The sequence below is a fragment of the Rhipicephalus microplus genome, chromosome 5 (assembly GCF_043290135.1).
Source record: "Rhipicephalus microplus isolate Deutch F79 chromosome 5, USDA_Rmic, whole genome shotgun sequence".
Classification (NCBI taxonomy): Eukaryota; Metazoa; Arthropoda; class Arachnida; order Ixodida; family Ixodidae; genus Rhipicephalus; species Rhipicephalus microplus.
In genome coordinates, this window is record NC_134704.1 from 75,340,141 (window position 1) to 75,354,023 (window position 13,883).

Genomic DNA, 13,883 nt, shown 5'->3' on the forward strand with positions numbered 1-13,883 from the left:
ACGTACTCCGCGAAGACTGTGTGTCGTGTGTACATATATATTCATTATCTAACTGGCAGCTGCTGTATCTTCCCTTATCTGTTGGTGTAGCATCCGAATACCTTCGGTTCTTATAGTTTCTGATAGCGTAACGAAGCAAATAAAAATTTCCTCTAGTTTTTCCTAATGAGAAGTTTGGTGCGAAACAGTGGAAACACCGGCAGCTTTCCTATATTTCATTATTAAAATAGAGTGGGAACTTCAAAAAAAATTCGTTATTTATAGCGCCATGAGTGTTATTTTGATGTGCTTGGTTTAAACCTACAAACTCAGTGAGCAATACTCGGCGCAGATCGCGTCTCGGTGTTGGAGGACTTTCACGTTTGACGTAGATCATATAGTTGTGATGGCGCGTGCGACGCGAACCCTGAAGTTATTCCAAATCTTTCGCTACCACCAACGACAAGCCTGGAAAGTTCGACGCATGATGTATAAAAGGTATTCTCAAAATGATGAAATCAGTTGTAAAATCGTAAAAGCATAAAACCACTTCCAATCACCATCATAGCAAGATGACTCATCAAACGCGTGAGCTGACCGTCGGTGGTGACGGCGGAGTAAGAGTAGTGCAAATAAATCACGAGTGCTAATATGCTTCTTTTTCTTTCTTTTATGCTTTCGCTTATTTCGAGTGCCATTTGTTACTTTTTTTATAGCTGCAGAATTCATTGATATGGAGTAGCCAAGCTAATATGAACATCAAACTCTCAACAGGAAAACAGAACAGAACAGATCATCATGTCATCACGTCTTGAATACATGACATGTTGTGAAAACTAGGTGACGCAATCATGCCGTTTCTATGACGTCAACACATGACATTGTTCTTTGGTCAGAAGTGAGCCGGTTTCTCAAACATTGCGAGATCACGTGAGGTGAAAAATGTTTGAAATGCCTCTGACTCAAAAAGTGGGGCAAGGTACCGTTGTGTTCAATACAAAAATACCATTAATAGCGAAGAAAAACAAGATGAACATGTTTTTTTTTCCTCTGTGTCGTTTCGGGCGAATGCATAATAAACCATGGGACATGATTTCCTGCACGTTAAGTACGATAGAGCACAGTAAGTTGTAGTAAACGAGCAAATGACATGTAACAGTAAAGCAAACTGACCCACTCCTTTCAACGGGGTCCGTACCACTTAACTTCAGTTTCGAAAGACCACGTTGCTGCCCTCCCGGAGCAGTTGCACATACTCTTTCAAGTCAGCTGTGCCACCATTGTGTGTTTAATTGTGTTGTTTTAGGGTGAACGTGTTTAAATCTGAATAAAACGTCATGGATTCAATCCAAACCGCGGGAGACGAGTCCTCAGGAAAGACTGCTAATACGGTAACAATGGATCCATTTCAAGGCGGTAATGAGAACCGCATAACAATGCGGGTACTCGTGCATTCGCGATTGCTAAACTGAAGCCTCAATGTCATCAAGTTTGCTTACTTTACTATTGGTGGCCTCAGTGATAGCGAAAGTAGTGAATAAATGAAATGTATTCAATAATTATGCTTGAAATGTGACGCTAAAGTCACAAATGAACTTTGGTAGGATTTTTTTTTGTATTTGATACATTATAATTTTTTTCATGCAGGGTTCTTTTTAGAAACAATGTGTTGGCATTTAAGTCATCAAATGACGGTGATGGGTGACTCTGCAACACGTCTAATGCACGGAAAAGGTAAAGATGAAAAGTTTAACGATGAAGCATTAATTGCACTCATTTTGTTGTTGACAAAAACAATGTCCCTGCCGAATACAAACCGCGTATTGCTGTAGTTTTTCGCAGTATGCAGTTGAAAATTGCTAATTACGAACTCCCACTACCGACGAGACCATAACACAAAACAGAGAGTGAGAGAAAAAAAAGAAAAGATAAGCCCGTGCTGTGCTGCAAACTATTTGCAATCGCTAAGTAGGAATTTCCTATTCTACTAAGCTTATTTTTGTTCTTTTCTTTCTTTGGTCAACTTTACACCACGTGCGTCTAACCAAGCTTCGTGTGCTGTTCTTGCTGGCTGGTCACGTGAGAACGTTACATCAAACAAACTTTTTCATTAGGGTGCTCATTAAGGTGTCTTTTACGCCGACTAAAAGCTGCTAACTGATCGATCCGTCAACTGTCGCACTATTGTGTAGCCTCCGCTAAGTGACTCGATGAGAAAGGGAGTCCCGAACTCGCCGCAACCCACCAGTGGGCCAGCGGAGACAATGGCCTAAAGGAGGCTTAGCAAGGAGGCTTTCTGCCCTTCCACTGGGCTAATTGCAGAGGGATTTCAGTAATCTTACCATCTTTTGGCATGACTTCGTGTGCTCGCAGGACGACACGATCAATACGACACGTACCACTGACCTATTGGACTGCCTGTGCTAGAACGATGGAGGCTTGAAAGGTCGCTTGAACAGATTCCAACTTTTCCTAACTGCTTCTAAATTTTGTGCTTATCGTCGCTCCGCTATAGCCTCATTGCTAATTAAGCCCACGGGTTTAGTTTGGTAAACATCCTCGCATGTGAAACACCGTCCGAAGTGTAAAGAAGGGATTAGTGTGGTTCTCATAGACTCGAGATTATCGCGATCCGCTTTCAGATTGGCCTCTAGTGGTTAAACGTAGTGATGTGTTGCGAGTATATACTGTGAACAGGGAGGTGTACCTGCTTCTCGCCTTCCAATGTGTTGGTGTTCGCGTGACCCTGCACCTGTTTCATTTCTTTTCTCCCCCTTTCTTTTAGTGAGAGCTAGGGGGGGGGGGGGTAAAAAATCAGACATTCATACAGGGCAACTTTCATAGCTTTGCTGTTGCCTTTCTTTTATTTCAGACTCTCCTAGTGATCAGTGATGTTGGTCTTCGTTAAGGGGCATATGGCATGTGTCTACGTGTCATAACGAATGAATAAATCAGTTGATGCGGCAATTTTGATATTTACTTGAGTTGTTAGACTCTCACTTTTTATTGTAACCAGGGATGGTCCGAATATAATTTCTTGATAATGATTAGTTCCTTTACGCAAGCTGACGCAGGGAGCCAAGCACTCTTGAATAACATGATCTTTATAGGGTTTCACCTGCAGTACCCCGTGTGACATCTGCGTAAGTGGCACCCTAGAAATAAAGCAAATTAATGGAGTAAAAAAGAGCATGCCTCTTCGTTCCGCGAGCTTCAAACTAATGAGACAGACTTATTAAAAAGTATTGCTTCAGCGAATGTAGCATTCTTGCCTCTAGGGTTATGACTGCCACTGGCGACATAATATTTGTGAGAGTTTACCCATGGTGAATTCAAACATGACTTGAGACACCTTGATCCTTCTCAGAGACGGCCTTCCCGCGGCCAGGATCACGCCTCAGAGAGAAGACAGGGGTGCGAGCTCAGATGATAAGTGGGATGATGCCGAACGTGACGCAGATTTCACAATGGGCCGCTGTGGGTGTTACGGGATCCGAAGAGGTTCATGTGTTTCGAACTGAGCTATTGGGTCGCCGTAAAACTTTTTCCGCAGTACTGGTAATAGGCGGAGGGACATGTCCTGATCACAGCCTGATCACATGCCAGCGCCGTTGACCGCTGAAACTTCGGTGCACCAACGGGTGCAGCATCTCAGCTGGGCCAATGGGGTATTATTGCCTACAGTGTCGTGCTAGTGTCTTGTGTGCGATTGGCTAAAACCAGGATAGAGGGGCTGGCCTGAGCCGCTATAGCGATGGTGCTTAATGAGGGAAGACGCACTGGGCCCTTGTACACTGGCCTATACAGTCGCTCGTCGAGGAACCGTTTGATACCTCATGTTCACTATGTAAATAACTCATAAAAATGCCACCAACTATGCTTGTTTTCGTTTTGAGGAGCTGTGAGCATCAGTTTCTCAACTGAACGACTCCTTAGAGCTTCCAAATGAAGTAAGGAACAAACTGAACCATGACTTGAGAGCACCGGATAAATTGATACACGTTCCTGACCACCCTCAGATACATGTTGACAGCAGTGCGCGCTTTAAAAAGCACAGAAAACGTGTGCGTAAAAGTGATCCCGATTTAAATTATTCACAGAATTGATTCGAGAGAACTCGGAGACGTGGGGGGGGGGGGAGAGAAAGAGAAAATCAATAAATGCAGAAAGATTAACCACAAGAAAGTTATGTGGTTTGTTACAAAGGATGAGGGAGGGTGTTTGGTTTTTTGGGGGAAAAATCAAACTAACTTGCGTTCAGTCAAATGTGGAGGCGTATAGGCCTTGCTCACTTTCTTGAGGTTAAATTGTTTCTAGATATGAACGTCCCCTTTTCACGCACACTTAAACAAACTAGGCTACGCAAGTTAATTCCAAAATTCATTTTTTATTGGACATGATGGGGTTCATTAAAAAGATACCATAGAGAAGCAGTGCCCTCGTACAGAATTTTGAGAGTAAGATTTCCGATAGAATACTTGAATGGTGTTGCATTCTATCTACCGTTTGTCATACTATGGGTACTAAGGACAAGATATTTGACTGGTATCTCCAAATTACACCAAAGTAGTATACCCGTAAGAACATCGATTGAGGAAAATGTCTTTCTTGTTCTTTGGACAACTTACTGCCTCGTTTGCGAAAAACCAGAGAGCATTGAATATGCATTTCTAGATTGCCAGCTTGCGACATTTTATTGGAATATTCTCCAGCACACAATAAAAGAGCAATTCCACTAGACCCTTACGACATAAATTTCTTACCAATCGGAAGACCTTATAACACATTGATGACTTTGTGCATCCAGGGCTTGTAAAAACGTGAACGCAAGCGCCCGACACAGATGTACACGTAAAATACTCTAGCGAAAAGTGAATGGACTGTGCAGCTGAAGTTGGAGAAATTATAGGACCTCGCGTGAACCGCCACACTGGGTCACTGTCCTTGATGTTCAGGCAAGTGTGAAAGCTTTGCATAATTCGTTGAGTGAATGACTTTGCATTTGTTTTTGTACATTCATCTTTTAATTCTATGTTAAGTGAAGTGATACAAAAAAAGTTGGAGCATGGGAGAGTTGTCGCACTCTAGTGATTTTACTTGGTTTGGCAAAGTGAGTTTTTGAACTATTGTGCTCTTGTACTCGTGAGGCTTCTCATCCCATTTTTTTCCCACCTGCAAAGTATTTCGGCATGCACTGTAAGCACACTGTCTTGCTAAAAAAATGGCAGCATATCCATGAAGTGAATGATGGTTAGTGGCGCGGAGCATCCGTCCGTCCATTCGTTCTTGCTTCCGTCCGTCCATGCGTTGGTCTGTGTGGCCGCCCGTGCGTCCAACCGCTCATCCGTGCGTGCGTCTGTGCGGGTGTCCGCACGTCCATCTGTGCATCCGTTCCTGCGTTTGTCCATGCATCCACTCCTGCGTCCGTCCACGCGTCCATCCGCCCGTGCAGCCATCCGTGCGTTTGTCCATGCATCTGTCTGTGTGTCTGTTCGTCCACCTATTCAACAGTCCAAGTACCACCATCTCACATCTTTTCATCATATATTTCTCATACACAAGCACCGCCATCCAGCGGACATTCCAAGGACTGAACGAGAGGAGACACACGCACAATTTTTTACGGCTTGCGCTTCGTGTCTACTTCCCACCTTTAACCACCTCGCGTTCATGGTATATACTAGTTCACTGTATGCATGGCACTGTGGTCCAACGCTCGCTAAACCTTTTAGGGGCGAAGCTCCTTATAGCGGCACCCGTTCGTCCGTCGTAGCCGTTGTAGTATGTAACAAGTATAACATTTTGATCTCCAAGAAAGGTGCCGGTGAGAGATTTCTTCTGTGCGTAGTTGAACAATAAAAAATAGTTCTGAATGTACAGGCCAATGGCTGCTAGTGGGGAACGAGAGACAGGAGCATTCGGCTTTTAGTTAACGCGCACGCTGTGATCCCCATTAGCAGCCATTGGCATGTACATTGAGCACTATCTGACAAGAAATGGTTGCTATGTTATACTCGCTGTGTGTAACCTCCTTTAGTTTTAGGAAGGTTTAGCGAGCGTTGAGCCGCAGTGCCATGAATACAGTGAACTAGTATATACCATGAACTCAAGGTGGTTAAAGGTGGGAAGTGGATACGAAGCGCAACCCTTAAAAAAGTAAAAGCCGAATTCTCCTGTCTCTCATTTCCCATTAGCAGCCATTGGCATGCACATTGAGCACTATCTGACAGAAAAAGATTGCTACGTTATACTCGCTGGGCGTAAACTCCTTGGTTTTAGAGAGGTTTAGCGAGCGTTGGGCCGCAAAGCCATGAATACAGTGAACTAGTATATACGATGAACTCAAGATGGCTAAAGGTGGGAAGTAGACCCGAAGCGCAAGCCATAAGAAAGCGTGCGTGTGCCACCTCTCATTTAGTCCTTGGAATGTCCGCTGGATGGCGGTGCTTCTATATGGGGAAGATATGATGAAAAGATGCGAAATGGTGGTACTTGGAGTGTTGAATAGATGGACGAACGGACACAAAGAGAGATGCATGGATGGACGCATGACGGACGCAGGGGCAGATAGATGGACGAACGCAGGGACGGACGCACGAACAGACGCACGCACGGACGGGCGGATGGATGCATGGACGGTCACACAGACGGACGCATGGATGGATGGAAGCAAGAACGAATGGACGGACGAATGCTTAGCCCCACTTTCCATCATTCACTCCGTGGATATGCTGCCAATTTTTTTCTCAAACCAATGAGGTTACGCCCAGCGAGAATAACGTAGCAACCCTTTCTTGTTAGATAGTGCTCAATGTACATGCCAATGGTTGCTAAGGGGGAATGAGAACAGGAGAATTCGGCTTTTAGTTAACGCGCACGCTGCGAATTTTTTATTGTTCAACAGCGCACAGAAGAAATCTCCCACCGGCAACACATTGGAGGTCAAATGTAAGACTGGTTACACACTACAACTACGACTACGAGGGACAAACAAGTGCCGCTATAAGGGGCTACACCAGACAGTTGTACTCACCTGAAATGTTGTAACGAGTTTGCAATTAACTTCGCTGTTTCGCCCCTATTGAAACAAGCTTGCATCCCCCTCCTTTCCTGCTGACATTCCTTTCTCTTAGCAGACGCCATATCCGAGCCGTAAAGATGTATTAAAATCACGTACTTATCAAAGGGGCAGAACTTCGCACCATGTAGTGCCAATGCGCGACGCCGTGAGCTCCTTCTAGCTGGGGCGTCTAATTTTTTTATTGCTCCTTTTCTCTTGTTCTAACGATACGTAAATGGTAATGGTAAAAACAAGCTGTTGACCACCTTGACACATGTGGCCTTCTATGGGAGTTTCGCTGCCCGTTTAGATACACCTCGCAGCTGCTGCCTTGACGAACAGAAGAGCACTTGTCGATACGTTTATTGGGCAATGCCACTTGCTAAAATAATTTTCATCTGTTCCACCGAATGGATGCTATTCGGAAATGGAGAAGAGTCCGCCGTATTCTAATAAAGTGGGTCTACAATGGTGATCTATACGATAGCTGTAGTTTCATCGAAGCACTCAGAAAGCACTGTTTTCAATGATCTGAAGCAATTTAAATGGTACCCGCGGTCGCATACACTATGCGACATCACCGTAATATTGCAGACACGAGCCGAGACCTCAAAGTTTTCGAGCCTAGGAGTCTGTTGAAAGCTGCGACCTCATTCCACACCCCGACTGCTCTGCCCTACGTGAGGGCAGATAGTCTTTACTAGACTTGTGTTCCTTTGAAGAAGAGAATTTCTAATTATTAGCGCACCTTCGTTGAGCTAAAGCTGCTCCGAGTTCTGTAGTGGGCCTCTCATTTTACCCATTCGGCCACCGTTCTACCTCCCTGTTTACGGAGCACGTGGCTCCTGGTACAAAGCCAGTGTCTTAAAGTTGCAACACCGAAATTAGAGGTTCTATACAGAACTGTCGACTCTGTGCACTTCCATTCAATATGTGCGTACCTGCTGTTTCGCCGCTACTTTGTTTCCCAAGGTACCCCAGCTAACTCTAATAAAACAATAAGCGTATGGCGTCCCCCTTTACAATGGCGTTACTGAATGCGCATGACTGAAGGTTCTATGAAGTGCGTCATCTTATTTTTTGTTATGCTGAATTTTTCAATTAGGTAAGCTTCATTAATGAGTTTCTAAAGCGGTGAGGCTAGGTCGAAAGTTTCCTTTGAAATGTTTTAGATCGATTTGTAGAACGTCCGCTTAGAGAATTTTTAATTTTCTAATAAAATCTGTGCCAAAGATAATTCACCGACGCATGCGCAAGCAAGAGACTTACGTCAGTTCCTATGGAACCCGATCGGGGACGCACTTGCAGACACAGGTAACTTTAGTTTTTGTTATTAACGGGTATTTGTAACACTGCCGAAAATTTCGTCAATAATTTCAGCATTTCGGCTTGTATTGCGTTATCTAGTACACGACTTGGGATAAAACTCTAAGGATAAATACCAGCTTGAATGCCAGCAGTGAATGGTATAATATGATCATCTATACGTTAAATCCAACTGTCTTGTGCTTAAAAAAAGCTTCAGGGCCAATGGCATGCATTGTAGGAATAAAATTTAATGCGAAGCCATCCCGCACAGACAGCCCACGTCACTGTTTTCACTTTAATACCAGCTTTACAAGTTGTTTGGGCGCCTTCGTGTGTATTAAGCAGTTGTGAGCACATTGTGTGCATACCAGGCATGTCGAGTGCACCAGAGCGTAAAAACTGTATATAGATAGGTCCTGGTTCAACGTAACGTCAGCACTCACGATATAACAAAGGCGCCAGTTTGACCGCCACGAAGAGCCCGCTACGGTGTGACGATGTGTATACCATACGTATAGCGGTCGTAGGCATACTTGCACTACGCTTGATTATAGTTTCGGAAGTGATAGATATGTTATGTTTGCAACGGTGTTGTAAAAGTGAAAAATCAACGCTGTCAGCAAAGTTGGCGTTCTCCTGAAATAACGCTTGCGTAGGGTGTCTTCGAGGTATCGGTGTGGCAGTGTTTTACAATGCTTCACTTCAATGTAGAATGTCTAGATTTGAATCTGGGTAGAGCCGCGGTTTTTGTTCCTTCCTTCTTTTTGAATATTTAACACATTTAACAACACCGCAAACAGAAGCCAAGCTTGCTTTATGAGGTGGGCTCCACATTGTCGGTACAAGGTTTGCAGTCTGGGTTGGTACAGACAAAACCGCCTGTGATCACTCAAGTCGTGTACCCGTATAAAGTTTTCTTTTGTTTTTCACAAATCGCTACAAAAGCGTTGAATCGTATGCTTTTTGCATTGTACACTATGCTTTCCGTTTGGCCTTTTACAATTATTACCACTGTCATTATATTGCGTGATGTTAATTATGTTCTTGGAGTAAATAGTTATGTATGCCCATTCCTGCTTAGGATTTGGTAAACAGGTCAGCAGTATGCAATAAATAAATGAATAAATAAATGAATCAAAAGTTAAATAAATAAATAAATTATTGGCCGCTGTAGGCGGGCGTATGCTGCAGATGATTGATGGAAATAATTTCGAAACGTGCACGTCAGTGGGGGACTAGTTATTCTTGCCAAGATCTGCGAATCATCCTTGTCATATTTTTACGTAATACTGTGCATGTTTTGCTTTGTACCGAGCTGTGGAGACGACAGTGAGAGCTCCAAGACGTAGGCAGCTACTTTAGATAGATAAATAGATAGATAGATAGATAGATAGATAGATAGATAGATAGATAGATAGATAGATAGATAGATAGATAGATAGATAGATAGATAGATATACGGGTAGATAGATGGAGGGGTGGACGGATGGACGGAGAAGAGCGTTATGACTTCGTAAAACTAAATATCTCCAAATGATCGCAGTTCATTATTGAGGAATAATTTGGCGCGTGCATCATTAGTATAGATAAATTCATGAATAAAAGCTAACACTAGGTAGCAGCCTTCTTGTCGAAAAAAAGAGAAGGAACTGAGGGTCACTCGGGATCAACGAAGGTACACAAGAAAATCAAAAGTAGAAATAATAACAGCAAAGAATAGTTAATTTTTACAAAATCAAGCTTCAGGCAGCTCAAATCATCAAAAGTGAATAAAGGCAAGAACAGTGACAAGATACCGGTATTTACACGTGTCGTCTGCCGAAGGATGCAATCAGAGCGGAATAATCGGGCATGCCCGCTATGCAGACCGTGCGAGAATCAATTAGGTGAGCGAACGACACCCCAGCTTCCATGGGTAGCGTTGAAATTGTCCTGTACTTACATCTGTCGCTTAAGCGTATCATTCGGAGCTCGGGACTTATCCTAATACTCTTCGCTCTCTGAGTGCGCCACCGCACCCAAAGACCGGTGAACAGAAACGGTATGATTGAGCAATGCTGGACCAAGGCTGAAATCGCGGTTCACTGGCGAGGAAAAGCTGTGCTGGTCATTTTCTCTCTCTTTCTCTGTCTCTCTCGCTCTCTCTTTGTCGCCGTATTGACGTTTTCCTTTCGGATTGCTAGAATCAGTGTGACATCGGTGTCTAGACAGTTGTTCGGTGCGTCGTTCAACAGCGAGCATGCCATTTCTTGGTAATTATCTGCTTGTACGTCTCTCCTGTTGTGATTTGCCCCGTCTTGTATATCGCGATCTCTCATTTACCTCGAACAAGCTGAGCACTTGCCAGCGAGCTTCCAATTCACGACGGTATGGGTTCTCCCATTACATCTCCTTAGAATGTACCCGCTCCCGGAAAAAAGAAATAAGCCAGCTCTTGGCGTTGCCACCGGACATGCGAGACACGAATCTTTCTGAATGTCACGCTTTGATGTGCTTTGATCGACTCCGCTATCATCGTCTGCCGTCAAGCTTCCTCCGTCTTTTCTTAATCCCGGCTGATTTGCCTTCCAGATGATTAGTAAGTCAAAGGAAGTAGAGTTCATGTTTCTGCACGTGGCATGCGCGTTTCAGCGTAGGAGCATGTGTTTAAAAAATGAAGCTCAATCCGCTGGAGATCGTCAAACAGCAGGAACGGCTCCCTTAAATTGACTCCTACTTTACTAAGATTTAGTTGTATTTTTACCCGAAAAATGCGCAATCGTATCTGGGCTGCGGTGGTCACATTTTAAGTGAAGAAGGAAGTAATTTGAAATGAGGAAGAAAATGAAAGGAAAAGTTAATCCCGCCCTTGTCTGCAGCAAAGTCCACCACCTATGCAGTAATTCACAAAGCAAGGGTAATGAAGGGTTAGAACAGAGAGAGAAGAAAAAAATTGGGCAGACCTCACGTACCTTGAGCATCTAAGTTCTGCAAAGCACGCGGTAGGAAGGTGACTGTGTTGAGTTTTTTTATTGAGTGAAACGTTTCGAAACGACGCTAAAGAGATGTGTACAAATGTTGTACATCCAGTAATTTCACTTTAAGCGTATAGAACTTCACCGCTTGTCAAGGGCGTTCAGACAAACCCATCTTTCTCAAGAAACACAATAGGCCTTTCCCTGCCTTGTGGACTGTCGAGGGCTCTCTTCTTTTTTTTATTTTCCTTCTCTTCCATCTTTCTCATCTTTCTTGTCCCCTTCCCTAATCACCCGGTGTAGGGTAGCCAACCGGATGCCTTTCTGGTAAACCTCCCTGCCTTCTCCCTTTTGTTGCTTTCTTCCTTCCTTTTTGTACGTACAGAAAAATGTGACGTAGTCACATTTTTACTGTTGTGATACGATGCCAAGAGCAAGATGGGTATTAGCAACACCAAAAGCGGTAACCTTATATGTAGCGCATTTGCCAGCGAGGATGTTGGCGTGGACTCTTTTCCGCGCGTCCATCCATCCATCCGTCTATCCATACATCCTTCCGTCCATCTATCTGTCCGTTCATCCATCCGTTCATCCGTCCATCCATCCGTTCATCTCTCCGTCCACCCATCCGTTCAACCGTCAGTCCGTCCATCCGTCCGTCTGTTCGTCCGTTCGTTCATTCGTTCATTTGTTTGTTCACCCATGTGTCCTTCCATCCATCCGTGAGTCCTACCATCCGTGCACCCATCCACCTGTCCGTGCGTCCATGCATGCGTCATTCACTTCGTGGATATGCACTGATTTTTCTTGACGCTGTCGAATCATAATTACCAATGTATTTTCTAGCCGTTCATTGGTTGACATAAACTGCCAATCACCTACAGTACATCACGACGGTTATTCAAAGGTCGTAGGTTTGGTTCGTGCCCACAGCAAGTTATCTTTTCATCCCATTTTCATTCTTCACATTTACATTACAATTCTGTCTAATAACTTGCCCTATACTTTACATATATTATTGTCTGTTATATCTCATTATAATGTGTCACACACGGAAAAACGAGCCCTTAAGTATAAGGGCTCGGACAACATAAGGCAATCGGCCTTTTGTTGTTCAATATGACCTGCCGTCTTCTTTCTTCAGCAACAGTATAATTTTAGCTAGTTTACATTCTTGCGGTATCCATGAGTTCTTCAACGAATAGTTCACAACATCTTAAAGAACATTAAGCGATATAAATTACACCAAGATAATTAATAGATTCCACATGTGGTATGTCCTCAGACTTGTAACATAATGACATGTGCATGAGATATTTCAAGGGCAAGACAAGAAGGGCACATTTACTCTGGTTTAGTAGGAAGCGATTGTCATCAAGCCAGTTCTTCAGGGTGTTAGGATAAGACTGCACGCGGTCGTACAACGTCTGAATGGTGTCTGCGTTGCAAAGAAGGCGATGTCGTCTGCATAAACATAAGTTGTTATGTCCTGGTTACGTGGAACAGTACTGATTAGCACTATAAATAACACCGGGGACAGCACTGAGCCTTGCGGTACTCCACTTATTTCTGTGTGCATAGTCAATTAAAAGCCGCCTTTGAAACAATAGAAGTTCTTGTCTGAAAAGAATCTGTGAATACACGTTACTATGTATGCCGAAAAATTGAGTGATTCCAGTCTATCTATCACAATACCATGCTCTACAGTATCGTATGCTTTATCGATACCCAAAGTAACTAAAGCTGCATATTTGTTGTCCCGTCAGGCTAATTGTATACAACTTTCTATATCAACGCGAGCATTTCATATGGAACACCCAGCGCTGAACCCGATTTGACAGGGGCTTAGAATTGACATTTTGTTAATAAATCTATTTATTCTTGTATAGATAATTCATTCGATCAATTTCACCATATTTTATTTCAAGGCAATTGACCTTATATTGTCCAATATGTATGTACCTGCGGTCTTGTTTCTTGAGCAACAGTATAATTTTAGCTTGTTTCCATTTTTGCGGTATGCTTGAGTTCTTCAACGAATAGCTCGCAATATAAAAAAAACATTAAGTGATAGTTGAAGTAAAACATTTAACATGGAATTTGTAATCACATCTGGTCCAGGGGCAGCCATTGGTAAACATAGTGCAGCTTTGGTCAACTCAGATACGGGAATTTTAGTAAATTCATGCATAGATAACTGCATGTGGTAAATAGCCGAGAGATTTGCTCTAAAGCGACGTTCTAAACTTTTAGCTATCTCTTCCAGCGAGGCGGTCATCACTTGCGGCGTCAAGATACATGATTCTGAAGTTACAGGGGTTGGCAGTACCTTTCTTTCACATTTGCATTACAATTTGGTCTAATAAGTTACTTCCCCATTTCTTGGCAATATGGCAATATTGATTACTGTCCGCTATATCTCATTATATTGTGTCACACATGGAAAAACATGAAAAAATAAGATCTTAAGCTTACTCATCTTATATATATATATATATATATATATATATATATATATATAGAGAGAGAGAGAGAGAGAGAGGTGAAGCAAGCATAGTGGCGCCAGCTCTGTGCCAGCGTGA